We start from the raw sequence: 23639 nt of genomic DNA on the forward strand, positions 1-23639 counted from the left end.
TTATGCTAGGAAGCACATGTTATTTGCCCATCGTCCATGTTCCCTTTTTAAAAATGCATGCATCTTTCTGCTTCCTCACTGAAACTGCATGACATCAGCTAATGGGTAAAGAAGAAAGCCTCTTTCACTATTTAAGTTTGCAATTAAATTATGGTGTGCAAAACAGTAGCTCCTAATTCCACATCATAGAATCATAGAATTGGAGGGGACCCTGAGGGTCATCTAGTACAACCCTCTGCAATGCAGGAATTCTGCTCCAACCACCAACTTTCTGGTTAACACCCAGCACAGGTATATAATATCTGTTCTGTTACTTTTCTTGAATGCTCACATGAAATGATGTTGTACTACAACTAGTATTGCCCATTAAATATTTCCTAATGAGTAATTAACTGATGCAGACTCTACACTCAAGATGCATCAATGACCACTCCTTTAGCTTTACAAAAGCGTAGATAAAGACTCAGCTAAATAAACGGAGTGGGATCTCTGGGTCAGCCTTGTAAATGTCTGTGAACAGTATTACCTGCAAAAGTGTTTCTTAGCCTCCTGAGGGCTGGCAGTGGAGCACAGCTGGCCATACAATGAAGTAGAGTGAGGGGAGCTATAATGCAACAGGTCCTTCTCCCTTTAAGCCAGCGGTTCTCAACCTGTGGGTCCCCAGATGTTGTTGGACTACAACTCCCATCATCCCTGAGCTCTGGCCTTGCTAGCTAGGGGTGATGGGAGTTGTAATTCAACAACATCTGGGGACCCACAGCTTGAGAAAGGCTGCTCTAAACTAACCCTCGAGTGCAATGGAAATCTCTCTTCCATTACCTGTGTCAAGGTAAGATTCAGATGGCAGTCTGGACACTTTTGTTCAGGGAGCTATCTTGTACTTCACCTCAGACAGCAAAATGTCTTGGGCCGACCATGCTGTAGAAAGACAAAGAGCTCTTTCCTCCCTGAAGCACCCTGCTGCATTTCTGTTCTGGATGTGGAGGAAGGTACTTATCTCCCCTGGGAACCAGCTTGTTTTCTGGTCAGGTATATCCATCTGTCTTCTGCAATCCCACTCATATGGAATTCCATGCACTCACCTGCATGCAGTCCCTTTTTGTCTATGGGTACCAGGCAAACGGTTACATCCAAAGCTGCTCTGTGTGCAAAAACAATGCAATTTTGATTTATAGAGAAGGACAAATCTGTCTGTTCCAGTTTCTCGATTTCCCATACACTTTCCACAGTTGCCACATCCTCTTGAAAATTCTTTTTGTACACATTTCTCATAATATACACATTTGGATGCAGTTTTGCATTTTGAAAGCAATTGACCCGTGCACCTGCCATTTGCATAGAATGTCACTTCTATGCATTTTCTCCCTAAACATTTCCATACAGTAGCATTGTCTATTGCTATTGTGACATCACTCTATTTTGGCAAGTAGCTATTAAAAAGAAAAGAAAAATAACTAAAGACCACAGGTGATGTTTTTGTGTTTCATCAACTGCTACATATGGCTGTGATCCAAAGGACTCCTTGCATAGGACTAACGTTCTTTTGTCCATTGATAGGCTCTGCTGATCTTTCCTTCTGGCTGCAGTGTATCATCCTGTATCAAATGCTGCTTGGGAAGGTTCCCTAACCTTCAAAGAGTTCTATTTTGGAAATGTCCCAGTCGGTGTGTTTGGATCCCATCAGTTTCTCACTAGCTTCTCTTTCTTCCACTTTGATGGATCTTTAAATTCTCAGCAGTGTTAATTGATTCTCCAGTTTTTCTGTCCTTTCATTTCCAAATAGATTGCTCCATCTTATTATTACAGTCTTGAAAGCAGGCGAACCCAAAACAAATAGCTTCCTGAAAATACTCTTTTGCTGTTCCTTTGACCTTGTTCTCTAATGCTGGTATATTTCGGCGCTCGGCGAACTGCAAGGCAACAGCATTAAATAACTTTTTTAGCTGCACTCATCATTCTTTTCCCCACTGTCCTCCAGCCAGTTGGCATGCTAGAATCTCTTCATTTGCAGAAAGAAGCATGGTTCAGATAGTGTAGTTTTCCTCCAAGTCCCCTGTTACCTGATCACCCACTTTGGCAGATTGTAAAGAACACTAAATATACTGTGGAATGTCTGCATTTCCCTTTTCCAACTTTCCTACTTAACTCCATTCGGAGTCATGAGAACTGCTAAGTCAATTCTTCTATACCACTTTTAAAGCAATTAACTTACAAAATGTTAGGGCTAAAATACACTCCCCAAAGACTCCAGGGGTTGCAAAGCTTTCATTTCTTTATTTAAACCATGCTTGCTCTGCCTAATTTTCAGTGTCATATCAGTGTAGCTCGAAGTGTTCACAGAGGATAATAAAATGTAAGAGAACATTCATTGCACCAGAATCAACATCTTGATTCCTCAGTTTGCTGGGCTCACAAATGAATGCTTAGAACTGGCCGCACCCTGACAGCTGCATTAGGACTGTGTGACAAATAAATATGCACGGTCTGTGATGCCATTGATACAAGTGGATATGCTACTGTGCATTTTTAGGATTAAATTATGTGACAATTTTTGAATTGTCAAAGCCAATGGGGATTTCTAAGTTGATTTTCTATTCACTATTACAATATGTACAAACACCTGAAACTTCTGCAGTAGTAGTTCTAGGCTGGGTGACTTCAAGTGCTCTAAATAAGAAAGCAAAGAAGGGGTTCAAAAACTTTGGGTTGTTTATTTCAGTGTCTGGTTAGTGAGAACACTCTTGGCTAAGACCCTCTGTCTCCCTACAAGGGCCTAAGATGACCCACACATCATGCTCATTATTATTAATCAATTTGTATAGACAACTATGCCATAACCGAAATAAATTTTTTAAAATGTCCAGTAGCACCTTAGAGACCAACTAAGTTTGTTCTGGGTATAAGCTTTCGTGTGCATGCACACTTCTTCAGAGCCGCATGAAATGGAAGTCCATCAACCTCACAATTTTTTAATTTATTTTGATTGTGTCAGACCAACACGGCTACCTACCTGAATCTATGCCATAACCATCACACTTACCCTGGGCTGAAAATCTAGGTAATCCAAAGGAATAACATATGACCCGAAACGTGTGTGTGTGTGTGTGTGATTGACTTGATTTGTATTCTGAAATTCATTGCCTTTGTATACTAGGTAGGCAGGCACTCTTTGTGTTTAGTTTTAGATGGCAGCTTAAAGCACTTCTGTTTACACAAGCTTACCCAAATTAATGTGGCTCTGATCATTGCCTTTTATGTGCACTGCTTTGAGAACGTTTTTCTTGATTTAGTAGTATAGAAATTGAAGTACAAAACAAATATGTTCAGATTAGTATTGATAGAATTGCAAGACTTGTGTCCCCTGCCCCCCCCCCATTACTAACAATTAGATTAAATATTTCACTATTCAGGTAATCTGCAAGAGACAGTGTGGGATAGTTGACAGTGTTGGACTTGGATCAGGGAAATCCAAGTTCAGATCAGTGGTCAGCCATATAATTTGCTGAGTGATCTTACATCAATTCCATCCTAGCTTCCCTCACATATTTGTTATAAAGATAAGATTGATGAGAGATAACAGACATGCCACTCTGAGCAACTTTGAAGATAAAAATTAAATAAATACATATTCCAAGATTATGTTAAGAACAAGAACTTTAAGGTGTTTACTATTAATCTCCTTGTTCCGAAGAAATTAAACTTACAAAGAAAGCCTATGAATGTTTCCTTGAAAGTCCCACTGTGTTCAGTGAGGCATAGTCTCTAGTAAATGTGCTTAGAGTTTTATTCATAGGGTGTTCTGGTTTTGCTGTGTTTGTGATTCCATTATACTTTAATGGAATTGCACCTCAGTTGTTGAAATTTATCCAGAGGTTACTGGAATATCTCTATCATCTGGTTAGAATTTCATTACAAAAGAGCAGGAATGGACAAACCTGTCAATTTCCCACTCTTAAGTTCAATTGTCCACAGCAGTTTGTAATTAAAAAAAAAATCATTATGAAATTTCTCCTAATTCTCTTGTATGTAGTTTTGCCTAATATACCTATTTTTGCAAAGCCATTTTTACACTTTGCCCTAGAATATACATTTTTATACACAATGTTATACCCATTGCTTGGAAACAGAACTGTACTGCAAAAGTCAAAGAGATACAAATTTCAAAGGATGGGTGTGTTTTCGTCCACCTATTGCTTTGGAAAATATTGAATAGGTAGGTCCATCTTTAAATGAAAACTTAATTGAAAATCTTCCCCATATATAAGTGGTAGTAAAGAAAATGGCATCGGGATATATCCTCCCCCCCCCCCCGGTTAATATATAAATAGAGCAATTTCATTTCTGCCATGCTTCTCAAATTTATTGCCAAGTACATATAACTTGGCTGAAATAACTAAGGGAAATCAGAATGGAGATCTTGCTCTTATTACCCAAGAGAGACACTGCCGTCTGCCTGGGTTTTGATAGCTGTAGTTGTTTGTATTCACTTAATCAAAAACAAGAAATTCCCAGGGAAAAGAAATACCAGGTTTTGTCATTCTCCTTGTAGGAGAAGGGAAGAGTTAAAATTGGTGAACATGGGACAAAAGAAAGATTAGTCTTCTTTGATAAATGTCAGGTTTTTCATACTTACAGCCAGTTTTAAAATGAATGATTTTATTTATTATATTTCTATGCCTTTTTTCATTCACACAAATTGCAAAGTGGATTACAAACAATAAATAACAATAACATAATAGAACATCACAAACACAACATACCGTATTTTTTGCACCATAACACTCACTTTTTTCCTCCTAGAAAGTAAGGGGAAATGTCTGTGCGTGTTATGGAGGGAATGCCTACGGGTAGCATGCCTACGGATTTTCCTCCTCTAAAAACTACGTACGTGTTATGGTCGGGTGCGTGTTATAGAGCGAAAAATACAGTAAATTGTATAGAATAATTAACAAATTATCAGGAAACAATTAAAGTCTACAAAACACTATTAACAAAACAAATAAGCTAAACAGCACAATTACAATTCACAAAGTCATAATTTATAAAGCAATACAGTGGTACCTCGGGTTAAGTACTTAATTCGTTCTGGAGGTCTGTACTTAACCTGAAACTGTTCTTAACCTGAAGCACCACTTTAGCTAATGGGGCCTCCTGCTGCCGCCGCACCGCCGGAGCACAATTTCTGTTCTTATCCTGAAGCAAAGTTCTTAACCCAAGGTACTAATTCTGGGTTAGCAGAGCCTGTAACCTGAAGCGTATGTAACCTGAAGCATATGTAACCCAAGGTACCACTGTATTAACAACATTAAAAAAATAACAACAAAAAAATAAACTAAGCACTGTTGAATTCATGTGCACATTCTCCCCATCCCCATGTCTTATGATCTTCTTTTAAATGAACATGATTGCTATCGCGGGGGGCGGGGGGAGAGCTACATTGAAGTAAAAGGATTGCTTAATGTATGATAATTCTGTGCCCTGGTTTACTCCCAAGTCTTATATACCCCAGGGGATAGTAATGTAAAGCAAAGATGGGGAAAAGGGAAACTTTTGAAACAATCCTTCCTCTATTTTACACAATGGAAAGTTTTAAAGGAAGTTTCAGAGAGATCTGATTCTAAAATAACATAAAATTGCACAATTGATGACACAATCTGTAAATTTAGCAGCTTTGAAATTCTATTAGTACATCATATAGGAAATACTGGGATAGATGGAGCAAGGCAGCCTGTGTAGTCAAAATGGTGCCATCCATGCACAAGAGAGGTATTAGCAGGCATGCTAGAGGAGAGTCCCAAGGTTTTCAGGAGTAACAAGCAATTCTAGGGTAGGAAAGCCCTCAGGTGAGGGGCAATACCCAAACCAGCCCAATGTGTACTAAGCATGCTCAGTGGGTATGGAATGACTTGGTGGGGCAGGGGGCAGGGACAGAAAAACAGAGATATAGGAGGAATGAGTTGGAGTATTCTGGAAGAAGGTACGGCTGGCTGGCTGGAACTTGAACAGGAACACTTAGCAGTGAGCACTTCATTATGGATCCCAGGGGTATTATATTAATCTTTAGAAAGGTTGCCAGGAAATATCACTGCAAAACAAATGTGATCCTTCCTTTCCTCTGAGAAACATGATTAGCTTCATGAAAACCCGTTTTGTCCAGTGTAATTCAGGTACAAATTTCAGCTGATAAATTTGGCCAAATTGGAAAGACGGTAAATTTTGTGATGCAAATAAGTGATCCAGAGGATAAATTCAGGTACATGTTGGAGTGTCCATGAACTCAGCTGAACTTGCACCATTTATTTGCTTATTGTTTTTTTTTACCCATGGAACAGCTGCTCCCTTATGTGCTGCATGAGCTGCTTTGGAATCTCTCTTGTGCTTCAAAGGTGACTTACAATCTAACATGACGCACTGCTGACTTGCAAGGGCCATAGCATCTGCTTTGCATGCAGAATGCCCCAAGTTCAATTCCTGGGCTGAAAAGGACTCTTTTCATGAACCCTGGCAAATCACTACCTGTGCTGGTCCCGTGGGCTAACCGAGAGGCGAGGTCCGAGTCCAGTCCGAGGCCGAAGGTGCAGTATGGAGGCAGTCTGTAAAAGTTGAAGCTGGATGCAGGGCAGGTAGTTGGGTGAGGTCAGGAGCTCCAGCAGGACAGGGTTCAGGCAGGAACTGTCAACCAACGAAGTTGCTCCCGTAACTTGGGACTGGGGCTGGCTGGCTTTTATCTGCCCCGAGTCACAGGGCAGCCCCGATCCTCAGGTGACTCGCCTCTCCTGGCCTGGAGGCGAGCACTCCTCCTGCGGGAACTTAGTTCCCTCCGCCTCTCTGCCCTGAGCCTCTGCAGCTCAGGAGAGGTTACCGGACCCAGAGGCAACCTCAGCTTCCTCTGCCGGGGCTGAGAGTGGAGCACCTGCAGGCAATGGTTCCTCCACCCCTTCAGGAGCCGGACAGACTCAGCTGGTGCCTGCACCTGAGGATTTGGCACAGGTGACGACCCTTCAGGCTCATGCCCCAGCCCCGGCTCAGCTGGTTCTGGAGGCGGGGAATCCTGTGCAGGCTGGGATTCTTCAGGTTCAGCATCTGAATCCAAATCCCAGGCCATCACACTACTAGTTAGTGCACACAGTACACAGACTAATCTTCTGACTTGGCATAAGACAGGTTCTCGTGTTTCTATGATTTGATGAAAGGAAACACAGCAGTGTAGCTAGCCGCTCGGGTGCCAGGTGCAGCGTGCATGTCCTGCAGCCGGGGTGGGGTGAGCTACCCATGGGCACAGGGCGCGCTGCGTGGAGCCTCCCCCTCAGCTGTAGGGCAGCTGAGGGAGAGGTGGAGAGCAGACGCAAGTCCCAGACTGCCGTTTTAGGCAGTGCGGAGCCTGCAGGCGCCCAAGCCACCACATCACTCCCAGGAGAAACGCGTGGTTCAGGCACGCTGCAGGTCACACACTAAGTGCTGGCCTCTGCAGTGTGGTGCCCAGTGCCAGCCGCATTTTGTTACATTTGTTGCCTGAACGAAAAGGTTTCGTGAGCCCATTTTTTAAAAAAACCTCATATTTTGGTCATTTTGTCAGCCCCCTCAGGGATGACACACAGGGTAGACCGCACCCCCCACTCCCCCTTCCTCCGCCACTGAGGAAACTTACCAATTTATTCACAGGGTCTTCTTTTCGTTTTGAAAGGCTTCAAACTTTGCAGTAAATAAATTACCGTATTTTTTGCACCATAACACTCACTTTTTTCCTCCTGGAAAGTAAGGGGAAATGTCTGTGTGTGTTATGGAGGAAATGCCTATGGGTGGCATGCCTACGGATTTTCCTCCTCTAAAAACTATGGGCGTGTTATGGTCGGGTGTGTGTTATAGAGCGAAAAATACGGTTGTACTTTACAGTCTCCTGTTCAAGAAAGAGATGCTGCTCAGTAGTGATGCAGGGAAGGTCCGGTCCCCCCCATCTTTTGACTACTCTTTCTTGTTTTGTTTCAGTCCAGAAACAATTGCGCATGCTTAAACTCTATTATGATCGCTGTGACTTAAGTGTATTGGATGGACTGTACTGTGTGTTTAAGAAGATTAATGGAAGATATTCCGTTCAGAAATTACGATAGAGGGTTTGGGGTTTTAAAAAAAATGCAACTGAAAGCAGGAAGGGTGGAGGAGGGTAGAAGTAGTAGCAAAATAACCACAAACAGATGTGAAGCCGCCACCCTGCATATTTTGCACACGGTTAAATGATGTGTGTTACGAGTCACATTGTGAGCTACTTGACAATAAGCAGACAGTCTTTATTATTTATTTTGTGTGTGTGCAGATATAGTTAATTACAAAGTCAGGGAATAGAACAGTTGGGGAGCTTTAAAAATAAACAAATAAATAAATAAAGCCACAAACTGAGACTCTAAAAGGATAATCCTCTTATTCCTGTGAGTTGCTTTTATTATACGTTACAGTGGAATAATAAAAATGGGATGGCAATCTCTCTAGATATTTGCTCTTGGAAGACTTAAAAACACTGTTGGTATTTTTATAGAGGCCTTTGACAGTGTTGTTCGGATTACTAACCACACATAAGTATTTTAAAGGCAGGAATCAAGTGTGCATTTTATATTTATTTTGTCCACTGTTAGGAGTACTGCTAGACTTCATTTAAATTCATAATCCATTTTATGCATGTCTGAGGCTCAAGACATGGTAATGGGAGGTCTAGACAGGGATTTAACAATATTTTGAATAACTGGCAGCATAGTTATAAGTGAAGAGATCTCTCTTTCTAAAATATCCATACTTCAAAGGCATTCTTCAATACACAGATCACAATAATGGTGAGATTTACAACCACAGAAGTATGGTTGTTATCTGTGAGGTTATTTAGGGATACGCAGAAACCTCTAGCTAAAGCAGCTGCCAGTGCCTCAGGCTTTGAAGTTAGTGCTTTGGGTTTGCTCATCCTGAAAAAGCAGCATTTGGAAGGCTGCTAGCTATCTCGTGCAAGTATACAGGGATGAGGTTTCTTAGGGTGAATGTTATCCGACAGAAACTTTACTGCAGGTCTTCTAGTGCCTTAGGAGTGCCTCAGTTCTAAGCCCCTAATCTTGAAGTAAGGGACTCCTGAATGAAGGCCTTTGACTAACCATATGTTTTTGCTTATGGAAGTGGATCAGTGGAGAGTGTTTGTTTCAGAGCTCCAGTGATGGAATTCAAACCCCGTAACAGCTATGACTGCAAGGCAGGTTCGCTTCCCCTTTTCACCCACTCCACAAATTGATTTATTCATATGACTGTGGATAGTAAAGCACTTTGCATGCAGGAGTTCTATTACAGTTCTATTAAAGTCAGACCATTGGGCCATCTAGTCATAGCTGTCAATGTTTCCCTTTTTAAAAGGGAAATTCCCTTATTCTGAATAGGATTCCTCGCAAGAAAAGGGAAAAATTGACAGCTATGCATCTAGCTGAGAATTGTCTACATTGACTGGCAGTGGCTCTCCAGGGTTTTTTGGGTAGGCATTTTCCCAGCCCTTCCTTGAGATCACTTCCTGGGGATCTTGCAAGGCAAATACTCTACCGCTGAGCCGTGACCCTTTCCAATATAATGGATCCATGTTTGTAAGCTTGGGTGTTCACTTTCGCCTTCAGAATGGTTTTACGGCTCTTGGTGGGAAAGGTACTCTCAAAGGTCAAGTGGTGGAGAGTCCAATAGCCTGATTTGGTCCATCTACAAGTTTTTCATCTAAGAAGCTCCACCAAGTGCTTCTTCCCCATGGGAACTCCTGAGGAGAAAAGCACAGCAAATTGCATGATGACTTAAGTGTTCACGAGCCATTAAGCCAGTCCTTGTACCTGATTACAACTTCCCCAGTTGACAAGCTGCTGCTGTGTATTACGTTCTGCTAAACAAAAAGGTTGCTTGGCAACCAGGTTGCTCTAATCTTAGTGCAAGTTACTTGAGTATGCTGCAGTCTTTGGCCAGTTTTGCAGCACTTGTAAAACCGCAAGCATTGGGGTGAAACATATATAGTAGGGTATATAACCAGTCCGAGTTGATGGGGCTGTCAGTGGCCTGTTGTGTCTCATCATTGCACAATGAGATCAGAACCTGAGCAGAATCACCAATTCTAACCACTAGAAAACCCCTTAGAGCTTTCAGGAATCCATCGGATTCCATTTGTTTCCAGGACCACCTGAATTCCCCACCACCATCTGCAGAGGTGAGTTGTTGTTGTGAGTCCAAAGCTCACCAGAAACTGGTATGTCATAGAACTGAATCAAAGAACTATACAGTTGGAGGCATCCCAAGGCTCATCTAGTCCAACAGTCTGCAATGCAGGAATCTCAGCTAAAGAATCCCTGACAGAGGACCATCTGACCTCTGTTTAAAAACCTCCAAGGTAGCGAACTGGATTGTACAACTCTTCCATCCCCCCCCCCATCAGAACACCCATCTCTGCTATTGGAACAAAGATGACAGCCTGGGTATGGCTTGCTGAATGTGGTGGACCAATAACCACTCGAGTTAGCCCCATGGAAACCACGATTTCCCAAGCCAGCTGTTCAGAGAGGCTCAGCATGAACATGGAAATCACCCAAGGCTATTTTCCTGGGTGACCTTCCTGGGGTGCAAGCCTGGGCAGTATGTATGGAAGTCCTAGGCTGCCTGCCCCAGACAACAAGACCTCCTCTCACCCTTGCTGAAGTGGTCCAAAGGAAAACAGAGCAATACATTTGACACCAGCTGTCTTAGGGACTCCACTCCGGATTTGTGTAGGGTTTCCTCCTTAGCCTATTCTTCTCCAGAAGATATCTCACAAGGCAGCAGAGGTTTAGGATCAGAAACTTAGCAGGAATCTAAGAACACTGGATGTTTCCTGACACTGAATCAAGCCACTGGTTCACCTAGCTTAACATTGTCTACATTGACTGGTAATGGCACTCCAGGGTTTCAGGCGGGATTCTTTCCCAGCCCTACCTAGAGGTGCCTGGGACTGAACCTGGGACCTTCTGCATGCAAAGCAGCTGTTCTACCGCTGAGCTGCATCCCTTCCCCTTAGGAAAGCCTGCCTTAGCATTATTCCTGGCAGAGTCTTCCTGACTGGGTTTCCACACATTCTGTAGCACCTACAAATAATAGCAATCATTTATTATTTATATCTGGGTTGCCCCAGCCACTCTGGGCGGCTTCCAGCATAATATAAAAACACAACAAGACATCAAACATTTAAAACTTCCCTATACAGGGTGCCTTCAGATGTCTTCTAAGTGTCTTATAGTAGTTTATCTGTTTTACATCTGACTGGAGGGTGTTCCACAGTGCAGGCTCCACTACCGAGAAGACCCTCACTGCCTGGTTCCCTGTAACTTCACTTCTCGCAGGAAACCTCCAGAAGGCCCTCAGAGGTGGACCTCAGTGTCCAGGCTCAACAATGGGGTTGAATACGCTTCTTCAGGTATACAGGGTCGATGCCGTTTAGGGCTTTAAAGGACAGCACTGACACTTTGAATTGTGCTCAGAAATGTACTGGGAGCCAGTGTAGATCCTTTAGGACTGGTGTCATATGGTTCCAGGGGTCACTCACAGCCAGCAGTCTAGCAACCGCATTCTAGATTAGTTGTAGTTTCTGAGTCACCTTAAAAGGTATCCCTATGAAGAACACATTACAGTAGTCCAAAGATGGGTGCAGCGATGTAGCAAGAGTTAGATGAGCATCTGAGGCAGATTTGACTCTGACAAGAAGTCAGCATGATTCTTCCTGAGTAATAGACGTTTGGCAAAGGGTTTCTCAGAAAGCAGATTTCTTGTCACTCAGTATTTGGAACAGGAACATTGTGTGGCTGCCAAGTTCTTCCCAGCTTTCTTCAGCAGACTGAAATGGACTAGGAGTGACAAATTCAGGTTGACCTCACCACGATGTAATGTGAAGCAGTCTACCTCAGGTGGCAAATTCTAAGCAATGTGTGTGTGTTTTTTTCTTTATATGGGATGTATGTGGGTGTAATTTGTAAAAAGAATTCCAGTCTAGAGCAGAGGAGTGTAATTTATATATATTTTTTGCTTGAGGTGTTAAAAAATAGAAAAGAAAACCCTTCAGGACCCACCTCTAATCCCAGTTTCATGTGTGCAACTAGTGTTGTCTCTGTTTCAACCTCATTCAGATCCAAAAAAAGATGCAGTCTTTTATTCTCCCAGCAAAATCATGGTGAACCTTAATTAGTCAGTATTTATACAGCACCATGTAAATATAAAATGCTTTTGACATCTCAATTATTATAATTACCATGTGAAATTTGTTTGAAGCTCAGATTTGGAAAAGAGCAAAGCTTTCAAACTGCATTTTCCTTGAAATGACTTGTGCGTTCAGAGCTTATCTCTTTTCTCCCTTGAAAATAGAAAATGTTAAGTTTCTGCCACCCTGCCCCGGAAAGGTCAAATCCAACTGTTTGGAGGAGTTCCTCCCCCACTCCCAAAAAAATCTTGAGTTCTGTGGGTGTGTTTAGTCACAGTGGGTAAATCTGCAAGCGAAGCAGGACACACAGACTCTGAGATCGATTCTGCCTGTTCAGCAGATGGCTTGACACAATATGCTGCACTGCACGCCTGCTGAGTCCTAAAGGCAAATGTGCCATAAGTAACCTTGCCATAAGCCTGTTAATGCAAAGGCAATTTTCTATTTTAAACTCTGTAAAGCTCCCCCTTTGTTTGCCGCCTGTCTGTTTACAGAAGCTGCTGTACAAGAGCATAGCAGATTGTTTGCTCTAATAATACAACTAAGCCCTAAGGTCAAACTGCACTTCTATTTATCCCACACAAAATAGTGATACTTGTTGCTTATCACATGACGAGTGTGCTGAGTTGTACTGAAAATGTCTGAAAGCAGCACATAAGCGCTCAGGCAAATGGGGGGGGGGGGAGACTACCGCCTGCCTTTTATTACAGGATGGGTTTGTGTGCCACTTAATGGCACAAGAGGCTTCTAAGTTGGTTAACAAAATTAAAAAGTCAGTTACACAAAGATTAAAACAGAAACATCCATAATTAAAACACTGCGAACAAGTCATGTCTCCAGGCACCTGCAGAAGCAACTAGTGATTCGGTCCTGAGCATCTTTGCCATACAGTTCAGGTTGCTGGACTGCTTTAGATAGCTAAAGTCACTACAGTGGAGCCAGCTTGCCATCCAATTAAAATACTTCAAGAGAAGCAAATGTACCATAAAGGTACCTTGCAAGTACCATAAAGTAAAATGGCCTTGAAACTAATCACAGCAGACAGAAGGGTATTTTAACTGTCAAGATGATGTTTGAAGTGTCGCTTGCAAAATGACAAGTAGTGTTCTAGCTATATAGTGTCAGTGTAGATTCCAAGCCTTGCATGCACATTATTTAATAAAGATGAGCCAAATTTCTGTAAGTTTCTAAGCTGGAGTAAACAGTAGCAGAAGTGCCGATTTGTGGAAGTTGCCTCCTAAACCTCTCCAACCTCTCCAACTTGTTAGTTTCTCCAGCAATTTACATCGGGGCTTGTGAGGTATCAGTCATTTAAAATGTTAGAAAATATTACTGGTCTTAAGCTTTCACACTGTGCCTTGTTTCGTTTAAAATTCAACTAGGTCTTTCTCCCTCATTCAACAGCCTCACGGCGTGACCAATAAAGTAGCTAGGCAGTATAACGAAGCAGAAGAAAAGAAAACAAAAGTCCCTTGGACCAGTTTCTGTCAGTAAGGGGGTCAAGCAAGGTTGCATCCTGGCCCCAGCTCTATTCAACATCTACATCAACGATATGGTTAACTGTTTGTCATCTCCGGACTTCCACGCCCCCAAACTGGCTGACAAAGCAATATCAGTGCTTTTGTACGCTGACGATGCGATACTCCTATCCCGAACAAGAATAGGCTTAAATAGGCTCATAGGTGAATTCTCAGCATACTGTAGGAGAGAGCAACTTGCAATAAACTATCAGAAAACCAAAACTATGGTTTTTGCAAGGAAACACAGACAGTATAGCTGGAGGATGGATAACCAGACAATTGAACAAGTCAAAGCCTTCAAATATCTGGGTATCGTTTTCCAGTCGACTGGGTCCTGGGATGTCCATCAAAAATGTGCCAAAGAAAAAGCAGCTCAAAGTATCAAGATGCTGTCCCGCTTCTTCTACACGAAGGGGGGCAGATACATCCCAGCAGCCCTTGAAGTTTATCAAGCAAAACCTCTGGCGCAGTTACTGTATGGGGCCCAAATCTGGACGGGGAACCACTGCTCCAGTCTTGAGTCTGTTCAGTCTAAATTTCTAAGGCAGATTCTCGGTGTCCCCCCCTGTGTTCCCAACGCAGCATTAAGACTCGAGGCCTGCCTTCCATCTGTGGAAACTCGGACTTGGCAGAGAACATTCAACTATTGGCTTCGTCTTAATCTGAATCCACCTGGTCTACTGCCTTTAGTAATGCAAGACTCTCACAAAAGCAAGTGGTTCAAAACCGTGCATCAAAAACTCCTTACATGCGGTCTGCACTCACAGTCCCTATTATCAATGGGCCTCATCAAAGCAAAGAGTCTAATAGGCCAGCGCCTGAAAGACATCGAACGACAAAACAACCTGACCATCTTAAAGAAACTGTGCCCATGGTATACCTACTTTCCCCCTTCTCATTTTGACTCTCCAGCTTCATACTTGTCTAAACTAACCATCCCGAAATACAGACGTGCCTTTACATTGGCTAGATGGGATGTTCTTCCCTCTGCTGTACTCGAAGGTCGTTACCAAAAGACTCCATTTGAAAAACGACTCTGCCCATGTGGAGATGGTAACACGGAAACAGTGTCTCACGTCCTTCTTTCTTGCCCCCTCTACAAAGACCTAAGGAATGAGATTATTACTCCACTCATTCTCTCCAACCCCGGCCGTTCATCAGACATTACACTGTATTTTCTATTATCTGATACGGAAAGTCAGATAACAGAGAAGGTCGCGAGGTACATCGAGAGAGCCGCGAAATTGAGGGCCACCATCTGAGTGACAGACTTGTTCATCCGACGGACCATCTTTTGCCTGTTCCTTTCCTCCTTTTATCTCTATTTTTACTTTTAACTCTTGTACAGCTGTGGCCTGTTGGCTTTGCTAATAAAGTTTTGTTGTTGTTTCTGTAAGTTTCCTGTTGCATCTCAGACTTTGGGCAGGATCTTCTGCTAGCAGGTTATGTGAGTTGTGATACACTTGAGAGAGTGTCCTCTAACTTTTGTCAAAATATTGGGTACTAGGCAGTCGAAAAAGATCTGTATAATGCAAGCTGTGCACTCCCTGAGCTAGTCTAAAAGGACCAAGCTTGGTAGAGCTTCTCAACCATACTGAGAAAAGGTTAACATAAGAAGGTAAGACCATAATAAGAACAGCCTGCTGAATCAGGCCAATGGCTCATCTCATCCAGCATTCTGTTTTCACAGTAGCCAATCAGACACACTTGGGAAGTCCGCAAGCAGGACATGAGCTAAGCAGCACTCTGCTCACCTATGATTCAACAACTGGTATAGTGGAGGTAGAACACAGCCACTATGCCTAGTAATTCAAGTAGTTCTTTATACATTCTGTGTAAACCAGCATCTTCCTTTTTCCTCCCTCAAGTTTTGTGGGGATATCTCTTAAATGTTTGATTGCAAAATTCCAGACCCTTCTCATCTTGGGCCATGTGAGTCTGACTGTGAGCTAGCATATGATATATTACTTGGTGATGTGCATACTTATCAGGAGACCTTATCCAAACAGAAGTCTTAAGTGCAGTTCCATGTAAGATTCGATCAGCTTCTAAGAAAGTATGACAGGATATGTGTGTGGCTGCTATTTTGGGTTTATCAGATTTGGAAACTCACTTGCCATGCAAAATGTTATGAAAAGTCTCTCCATGTCCCCTCTTCATAATTATTAAGAAAAGTTACCCCGTTATGTTTGGAAGGAGTGATGCTTTAGCTGTGAAGATTTCCAATATTATATTAGTAGCAGATTATTAGTAGTAGATTATTAGTAGCAGATTACAATTATATTTATCCTGCCAGATTAAAGGGAAAGGAAACCTACTAATTTAAAATGAGTCTCCGAGGGCCATGGGATAGCTCTCATTGCTTCAGTGCCTTGGGCAGAATATGTGATTTTATATTTCTGCTTGTGCAGGAGGAAGGAACATAGTGCAAATTTAAACAGTTTAACACAAATTCAGTTTGTGTTTTATTTATTATAAATGGGTGTTCCAGAAGAAAAACAAGTCATAATGTACCTGTGACATGCATATGCTAGCGGAAAGCAATGTGTTTCAAAATGCATCTGGAAGAATACCTGAAGTGATTGTAAACTGCTGCTTTCAGTTGTGCTGAGTTCATAAGAATTGAAATCTTCAGTTGTTTGTTTTTCTAAGTATTGGAATACTTAAACCCAGCCATTCTGGCCAACTATCAGGGATGAATGAAGCTGTAGTCCAGCAACATATGGAGGGATTAAATGCAATTTCTTAGTCTTTTGTTTCTTTAAATTCCATCTGTTTGTAATTCAGATGTTGTTGTTCAACATCTTTATAAACGGCTTTGATGAAGGAATTGAGGGGATGCTCATCACATTTGCAGAAGACACCAAAGTGGGAGGGATAGCTAATGCCACTAAAGACAGAATCGGGATTCAAGAGGACCTTAACAGATTGGAGAATTCTGCCCAAACTAACAAAATGAGTTTGAATAGGGACAAATATAAGGTTCTACACTTAGGCAGGAAGAACTAGATGCACAAATATAAGATGGAGGACACCTGATATACTAGTAGTACATGTGAAAACGATCTAGGGGTCTTAGTGGACCATAAGCTTAACATGAGTCAACAGTGTGATGCAGCAGCAAAAAAAGCTAATGCTATTCTAGGCTGCATCAACAGAAGTATAGTCTCCAGATCAGTACAGTGGTACCTTGGGTTAAGAACTTAATCTGTTCCGGAGGTCCGTTCTTAACCTGAAATTGTTCTTAACCTATAGCACCACTTTAGCTAATGGGGCCTCCTGCTGCCGCCGCGCACCTGCTGCGCGATTTCTGTTCTCATCCTGAAGCAAAGTTCTTAACCCAAGGTACCATTTCTGGGTTAGCGGAGTCTGTAACCTGAAGCGTCTGTAACCCGAGGTACCACTGTAATAGTAATAGTACTACTCTGTTCTGCTTTGGCCAGACCACACCTGGAATACTATGTCCAATTCTGGGCACCATAACTTAAGAAGCATGTTGACAAGATGGAATGTGTGCAGAGGAGGGCAACTAAGGTGATAAAGGGTCTGGAAGCCAAACCTTATGAAGAGCAGTTGAAGGAGCAGGGTATGTTTAGCCTAGAAAAGAGGAGTCTGAGAGGAGATATGATATCCATCTTCAAATATCTCAAGGGCTGTCACATGAAAGAGTGAACAAGCTGGAGGGGAGGACTTGAACCAATGGCTTCAAGTTACAAGAAAGGAGATTCTGACTAAACATCAGGAAGAACTTTCCGACAGTAAGAACTGTTCAACAGTGGATCAGACTCCTTCTAGAGGTTGTGGACTCTCCTTCCTTGGAGGTTTTTAAGCAGTGGTTGCATGGCCATCTGTCATAGGTGCTTTAGCTGCGATCCCTGCATTGGGGCTGGACTAAATGATCCTCAGGGTCCCTTCCAACTCTACAATTCTATTATTATTCTAAGACGCCTGGTGTGGTGAGTGTTTCAGTTGTTCTGCTCATATACAGACACTTTCCCCAAAAGTATTCTAACAGCTTAAGGAAGCTACAGGTATTACTCAGTTTCCTCTAGGAAACTGCCCAAGACTATGCTGTGTCTACTGGCATGAGATGTCCCAAGGGGGAAATGGGGAAATTGGTCAGAGAAACAGATGCAATCTTGAGAATGGATGGCATCTGTAGTCAAGATGAAGTGAAAAATATTGTCAAGGACAGCAAGGGCTGGAGCACTGACACATTAAAAGCCTTTTCAACTGCTTTAATTAGCAAGGTAAAATTATGTACAGTCAAAGTGCTTCTGCAAACAACGTTTTTAAAATTGAATTAGCTCTGCCTCTCTTGGAACTGTCAGCTGTCACAAATTTATGGTGTCACAACTGAAAAACGCATTTCATGAAGAGAGCTTTAATTTCTGGGCTTTTTATTGCTTCTCCACACATACATCAAGCTAAAAAGCTATCAGCGTGTATTTTCCCTGCCTAAGTGGCACTGGCCTTACACCGTGTGTCAAAAAATAAGTAAATGTGAGGGTGAAAAAAATGCTTCCAAATTCATTCTGCTTTTATGACTGGTTTGATTGCCGGACTCCAGAATACAGTTTACCTTCTTGCTAGGAAATCAATCCTCAGCTGTTTCTTTTCTTTTTCTTGTTTGAAACCATTTTAATTGAAATTTTGCCATATACCGCTTGCAGATACATTTTGGAATTACATCACTCCAATAAAAACAAACTAAAAAACCAAATATAGTATGTCAAAAGTCATTGCACGCAAATTCACAAAGTACATGACATATGCAATGTTAAAATTATTGTTATATGTTAAAAATTATATGGGTTTTTTTCTCTCTCTCTCTCTTTGACAGGCAGATGCCAAAGCTCACATATTCCAAGCTCGGATCACCCTTTTCTAATCCTGGTGGAGGTCTAAACAATTGAATTCTTTAAGTGTAAGTGATCATGGCTGTATATTATATCCAGGAAACCATTGAGAATTTGGAACTAGGGGAGGCAGGGATTGCATCAGTAAGCTCTTAATGCATAAGCACTGTAATTACATTCCTGAAACTCATGTGTGTGTGTGTGTGTGTGTGTGTGTGTGTGAGAGAGAGAGAGAGAGAGAGAGAGAGAGAATGATATACCATAATTAGGCAATAATGTATGCTGTGGTCATTTATTAGGTAAGGCTGCATTCCCTAAGTACCACAGTATAGACATTAATTAAGTAGTTAGTGAAGCCCATAGGAAACAACGCATCACCTTATTACTATTCATGAACACTTCCGTGATGCCTCTGCTATCAATTTTTAGGTTCCCTTGGCATGCAAGATAGGTGCTGTGCAATTTGAACTACTGTTCCATTTAATTTCCATCTGAAGCGTGGCTAACTCAGGCTGCAATCCAAGTTCGCCTTATGCCAGACTGTGGGGGGTTTCAATTGTGTGGGCACATCCCTCCACTCGCTTTGCAGCCTCCTCTTGGCTGCTGTCAGAGTAACACTTGCATCCCTCTGCTGGGATGTAGACCCCACCCTTCCACCCACCAAATGGGACATACCTGCCAGCAGAGCCTGATGAAAGTTCCCAAATTAGGTTGCTCCAAGGGTGGGGCTGAGCTGGCCAATGGTCTTCTGTATCCTGAGGTGCTCTCGCAGCCATCATCAGGCCTGAGTGGGGCTCAATTGTTTATTTCCTTATTTAAACTGCAGGTGTCCCAGGGATTGGGCCCAGTCTGTCTACCTCCAACTTTTTGCAACCACCTTTGTGGGTGGGCGGGCTGCAAATGGGGTGGTAGCTCTGCTGCTTCAGAGAGCCTCAGTTGGGGCAGCAAGCAGTTTGGATTTTTTCTGTCTACAGCTTTGCAGGTCAATAGTTTTGAAGTCATGATGAGCTCAGGATGAAACATAAGGTCTAGTTTTCAGAGCACAGGAGACCTTGCGTGGACCCATGGCCTTTCTTTTCTGTGTTGAAATATGGTCAAATAGGTTTCTTTTTATTTGGCAAAAAGCCGTAGACACCTTCATCAGAAAACTCTCTTTAAGCAATGTATGTAATAAAATGCAGGTTACAATCTGCACAACTTTATATATACAGTGGTACCTCAAGTTAAGTACTTAATTCGTTCTGGAGGTCGGTTCTTAACCTGAAACTGTTCTTAACCTGAAGCACCACTTTAGCTAATGGGGCCCCGCGCTGCCACCACAGCGCAATTTCTGTTCTCATCCTGAAGCAAAGTTCTTAACCCGAGGTACTATTTCTGGGTTAGCGGAGTCTGTAACCTGAAGTGTATGTAACCTGAAGCGTATGTAACCTGAGGCACCACTGTATTCTGTCTGGGTAGGGTGGCTGAAATCTCTCCCAGAACATCTCAACTACTTAGGGACCCTGCATTTCCTAGGGTCTTTCCTCAGAGTGGGGGACTGTCGGTTTGGAGACCCAGGACTTGAGACACTTCTGTATGGGGGGGCAGAAGCAAATGAGGGGGAGGTCAGTACACAGAGGCAGGGTTTGGAGAAAAAGCAGTGGCAATTCTGTTTCGGGCAACAATAAATCTTGCACTATCCCTGGTGGGTCTGTCAGGCAATGCAACAGTCGAAGGATATTTGAGGGGCAAAGGTTGGGATTTTCAGTTGAGCTATAAGGAGATAGTGGTAAAATGGGTGGCATTTGAAGTGCTCTCTCAGGACTAATGGAATCTGATGAGGACATTTTGTACTTCCAGTGCAGAAGTGTATGCCTGGCAGTCATGAGACTGGATTTCCAGTGTAGACAAGAAAGCGGCTGCCCTGAAGGAGAAGCAGAGGGATATGGAGGGGAAGTCCTAAAAAGAGAGATCTTGGGGTGCAACAAGGACCAGAAGTCCTGCCTAATGGCACCCAGAGAAGCAAGAGGAAAGGGAGGAGAATGGGGAAGAAATCAAACAATTCTCCAAAAGCAAAATGTCTCAGAGCATGAGAAGGGACTGATTGACACTGTCAAAGGTGGAACAAAGTTCATCCGTGACAAATGGACACAGGAAAGAGCTCTGAGCTTAGCTGCCAGAAATCTTCAAGAGGGGAGGGCAAATCCAATGGAATGATAAGAATATGTACCAGGTTGCAGAGGTCAAAGGGATAATTTAGGAATTTGAGGCAACAAGAGGAAATTCCTTGTCTGAAACAGATTGTTGGATGATAAAATAACTAAAGAGGCTAAATAAGAAAAGGGCACCATTTGTTCTTATTTAAATGACTATTAATGATCAGCTTTATTTTTCCTGGAGACCCAAATACATATTCAAAAAGAAATAAAAAGCAAATCTCTGATTGTGTGTTCCTTGAAAAAGATAAAAATGAAAGGATGGTAACCTACCAGCATGTTTGCATTTGAAAAGTATATGTCTGTGTGCATATGTGTTCACATACCCATATTCAATGTAATTGGCTATGCATACGCGCCTCATTTACCTTGGTATCAAGCAAGGGGGTGTTGAAAAAGAAGGAATTTATAGCATCTTTGTAGCTACAGTTCACACATGTTCACTGAACATTGTAAATTGGATTAGAAATAACGGCAACACCCTAATAAACAGAAAAGGTGTTAAAACTGAGCTTTGACAGCTTGAGCGCATCTGCATCTCTGATTATCTCATGCATGCTTTTTGCAATAATCTTTTGGACTGACTGATCCTCTTTTAGCACATCTCTTATGCTTATCTGTGGCTTGATGGTGGAGTCCTTCCTTTGTATGGATTTTCCTGACACATATTAAAAAAACATTATCCTTTTGCAGTACAGTTTTTTCATATTTTGACAGGGCAGAAACAGTGGTGTGTTGGGTTGAAGCAAGGCTTTCCTTCAGTGTGAGAGCAAGCTTCTCTCAAGATCAGATAATCACAATGACACTAGCTTTGAAAGATGTAAGTGTGGAATGCTTATGACTTCGCAGCTTCCACTGGAGTCAAGTATTATTGTTAAGTTAGTCCAAAATAATAAGAAGCAAAACAGCCAGCAAAATTCCATTCCTTAAGATAAATTCACATTCTAATGTGGACCTTTTGACAAGCTCTAAACACTCCTTCTGGGGGAAAAACATTCTCTTTCCCTTGTAGGGTATCAGGAATGGACTAAAATCAGATACCCAAGACTCACACAGCCACCATCTAGATCTCTCTGTAAGCTTGTATATTTATTTATTTATTTACTTGCATGTGAAAAGTGCAAGCTAAATAGTGTTCGATGTATTAAATGCCTTTTTGTTATATTTAGGATTTTTATCATAGCTCTAATACTTTGCTGTGGCAATTAATATGCAAGCAATCTCTATATTTTTATGTGTTTGAGGAGGGGGTGCTGGCCTTCTTCATTCCCTGCATCCAGGAAGTGTTAAAAGCTAATCAAGCTTTCTAATTCCAAGAAATAGCCTTGGTGAGGTGATGGGGATTAAAGAACTCGGTGCCAGACGGAGCCCCTCTTCCTCAACAGATAAAGCCAGAGTAGAGAGTGGGGAACTGATGCAACTTAGAAGTACAGTCGTACCTCGGAAGTCGAACAGAATCCATTTTGTAAGTCTGTTTGACTTCTAAAATGTTCGACTTCCAAAGTGCAGCTTCTGACTGGATTCAGGAAGCTCCTGCAGCCAATCGGAAGCCGTGGAAGCCCTGTCAGACGTTCGGCTTCCAAAAGAACGTTCAGAAACCGGAACACTCACTCCCGGTTTTTGATTGTTCGGGAGCAGGAACTTTTGACTCCTAAGGCATTTGGGAGCCGATGTATGACTGTAAAACACTACAGAGCAATGTTCGATTTCTATTTGAATCCAAGGCTACAGCTATGAGAGAAACAAGACCCTTTTGATGGGCTAATGCTGCGAGGGCCTCCATTGTAGGCTCAGGATATATATATGTGTAAATAAGCCATATATCATGAAGATACCACAATCTCTGCTATGCCTCATTCCAAAAGGAATCCTGGGTAAGTGCCGGGAACCCCTGGAATCTTGCACTGCTCGTAGACTGGGGTGGCATGCAACAATATGCATTTGTGAGCAGACTGGATAGCATTAAAAGTTGTCAATACATTCCTGTAGGGTAGTTACTGGTAGTAAAATGAAATTTTAGAGAAGTAGTAAAGTACTGGTAGTAAAATGAAATTTTAGAGAAGAAGTAAGCATCAGTGTTAAAAACTGCAGATCCAGAATCTGCAAATTAACCATCTTATCATAATCCGTCCACTTATATGGCAAATGCCGGGGGGGGGGAAATAAAGCATCAGATATGGACAATAATCCACTAAAATGTAGGTAATATTGGTTTTATAAAACAATACCAAACACCCCATCTGTTGGGATACTGCCAGGGAGATAAAGTCCATCTGAGCCCCCAAGCTCGGTGCCGGACGATCCATCAACCTCCCGTAGTCAGGCAATATCAGCAATTCAGCGACACTAAGCCTCAGGCTTAGTGCACACTATAACAGCAGAATTCACACAGCAAGAAGTTGCACAAGCATGAGAGCATGAACAGCATATTTACAGGTTTTATTTGGCGTAGGTCAGAACATGAGAAAACATGACCGTCTGCTCTGACTGCTCAGGCAAAACAGCAGAAAACAAAACGAACTTACAACATAAACATCCTGTGAGACAGGAACTTACGCAGGCTGTTATACAAACATCCTGCTCCCTTTTAAGGTGGAACGGAAATATCCTAACATCCTCCCCCTTTCCGTGTAACCTGTAGTACCTGTGGTTCAACCCAATTGCAACCTTTGTGCGTAAACCTTCAGTTGTTCTCTGTTAACAACCTTAGACAACAGATCAGCAGGAATTTCATTTCCTGGCATGTAGGACACCTGAATGAGTCCTTTCTGAATACACTCTCTTGCACGATGTAGTTTAATCTGCAAGTACTTGGTCCTTTGCTTGCAACTCTCCGAGTTCAGCA

At 42.3% G+C, this 23639-nt stretch overlaps 1 protein-coding gene across 8 annotated transcripts in view; it reads left to right on the forward strand.

Annotated features, from left to right (window-relative positions):
* PAG1 (phosphoprotein membrane anchor with glycosphingolipid microdomains 1) overlaps nt 1–23639 on the forward strand; it is a 100080-nt gene that overhangs the window by 58638 nt on the left and 17803 nt on the right. For 3 of the 8 annotated variants that reach the window (XM_053395766.1, XM_053395768.1, XM_053395767.1), the window contains one exon: nt 18584–18667. The exons of 3 other annotated variants lie outside the window; for them this stretch is intronic. The gene's annotated coding sequence lies outside the window, so the exon portion shown is untranslated. The remainder of the gene's footprint in view (nt 1–18583; nt 18668–23639) is intronic. 2 more of the 8 variants (XM_053395769.1, XM_053395770.1) reach the window with 1 other exon arrangement.

This window comes from Podarcis raffonei, chromosome 7 (assembly GCF_027172205.1).
Source record: "Podarcis raffonei isolate rPodRaf1 chromosome 7, rPodRaf1.pri, whole genome shotgun sequence".
In the NCBI taxonomy this organism is placed as follows: domain Eukaryota; kingdom Metazoa; phylum Chordata; class Lepidosauria; order Squamata; family Lacertidae; genus Podarcis; species Podarcis raffonei.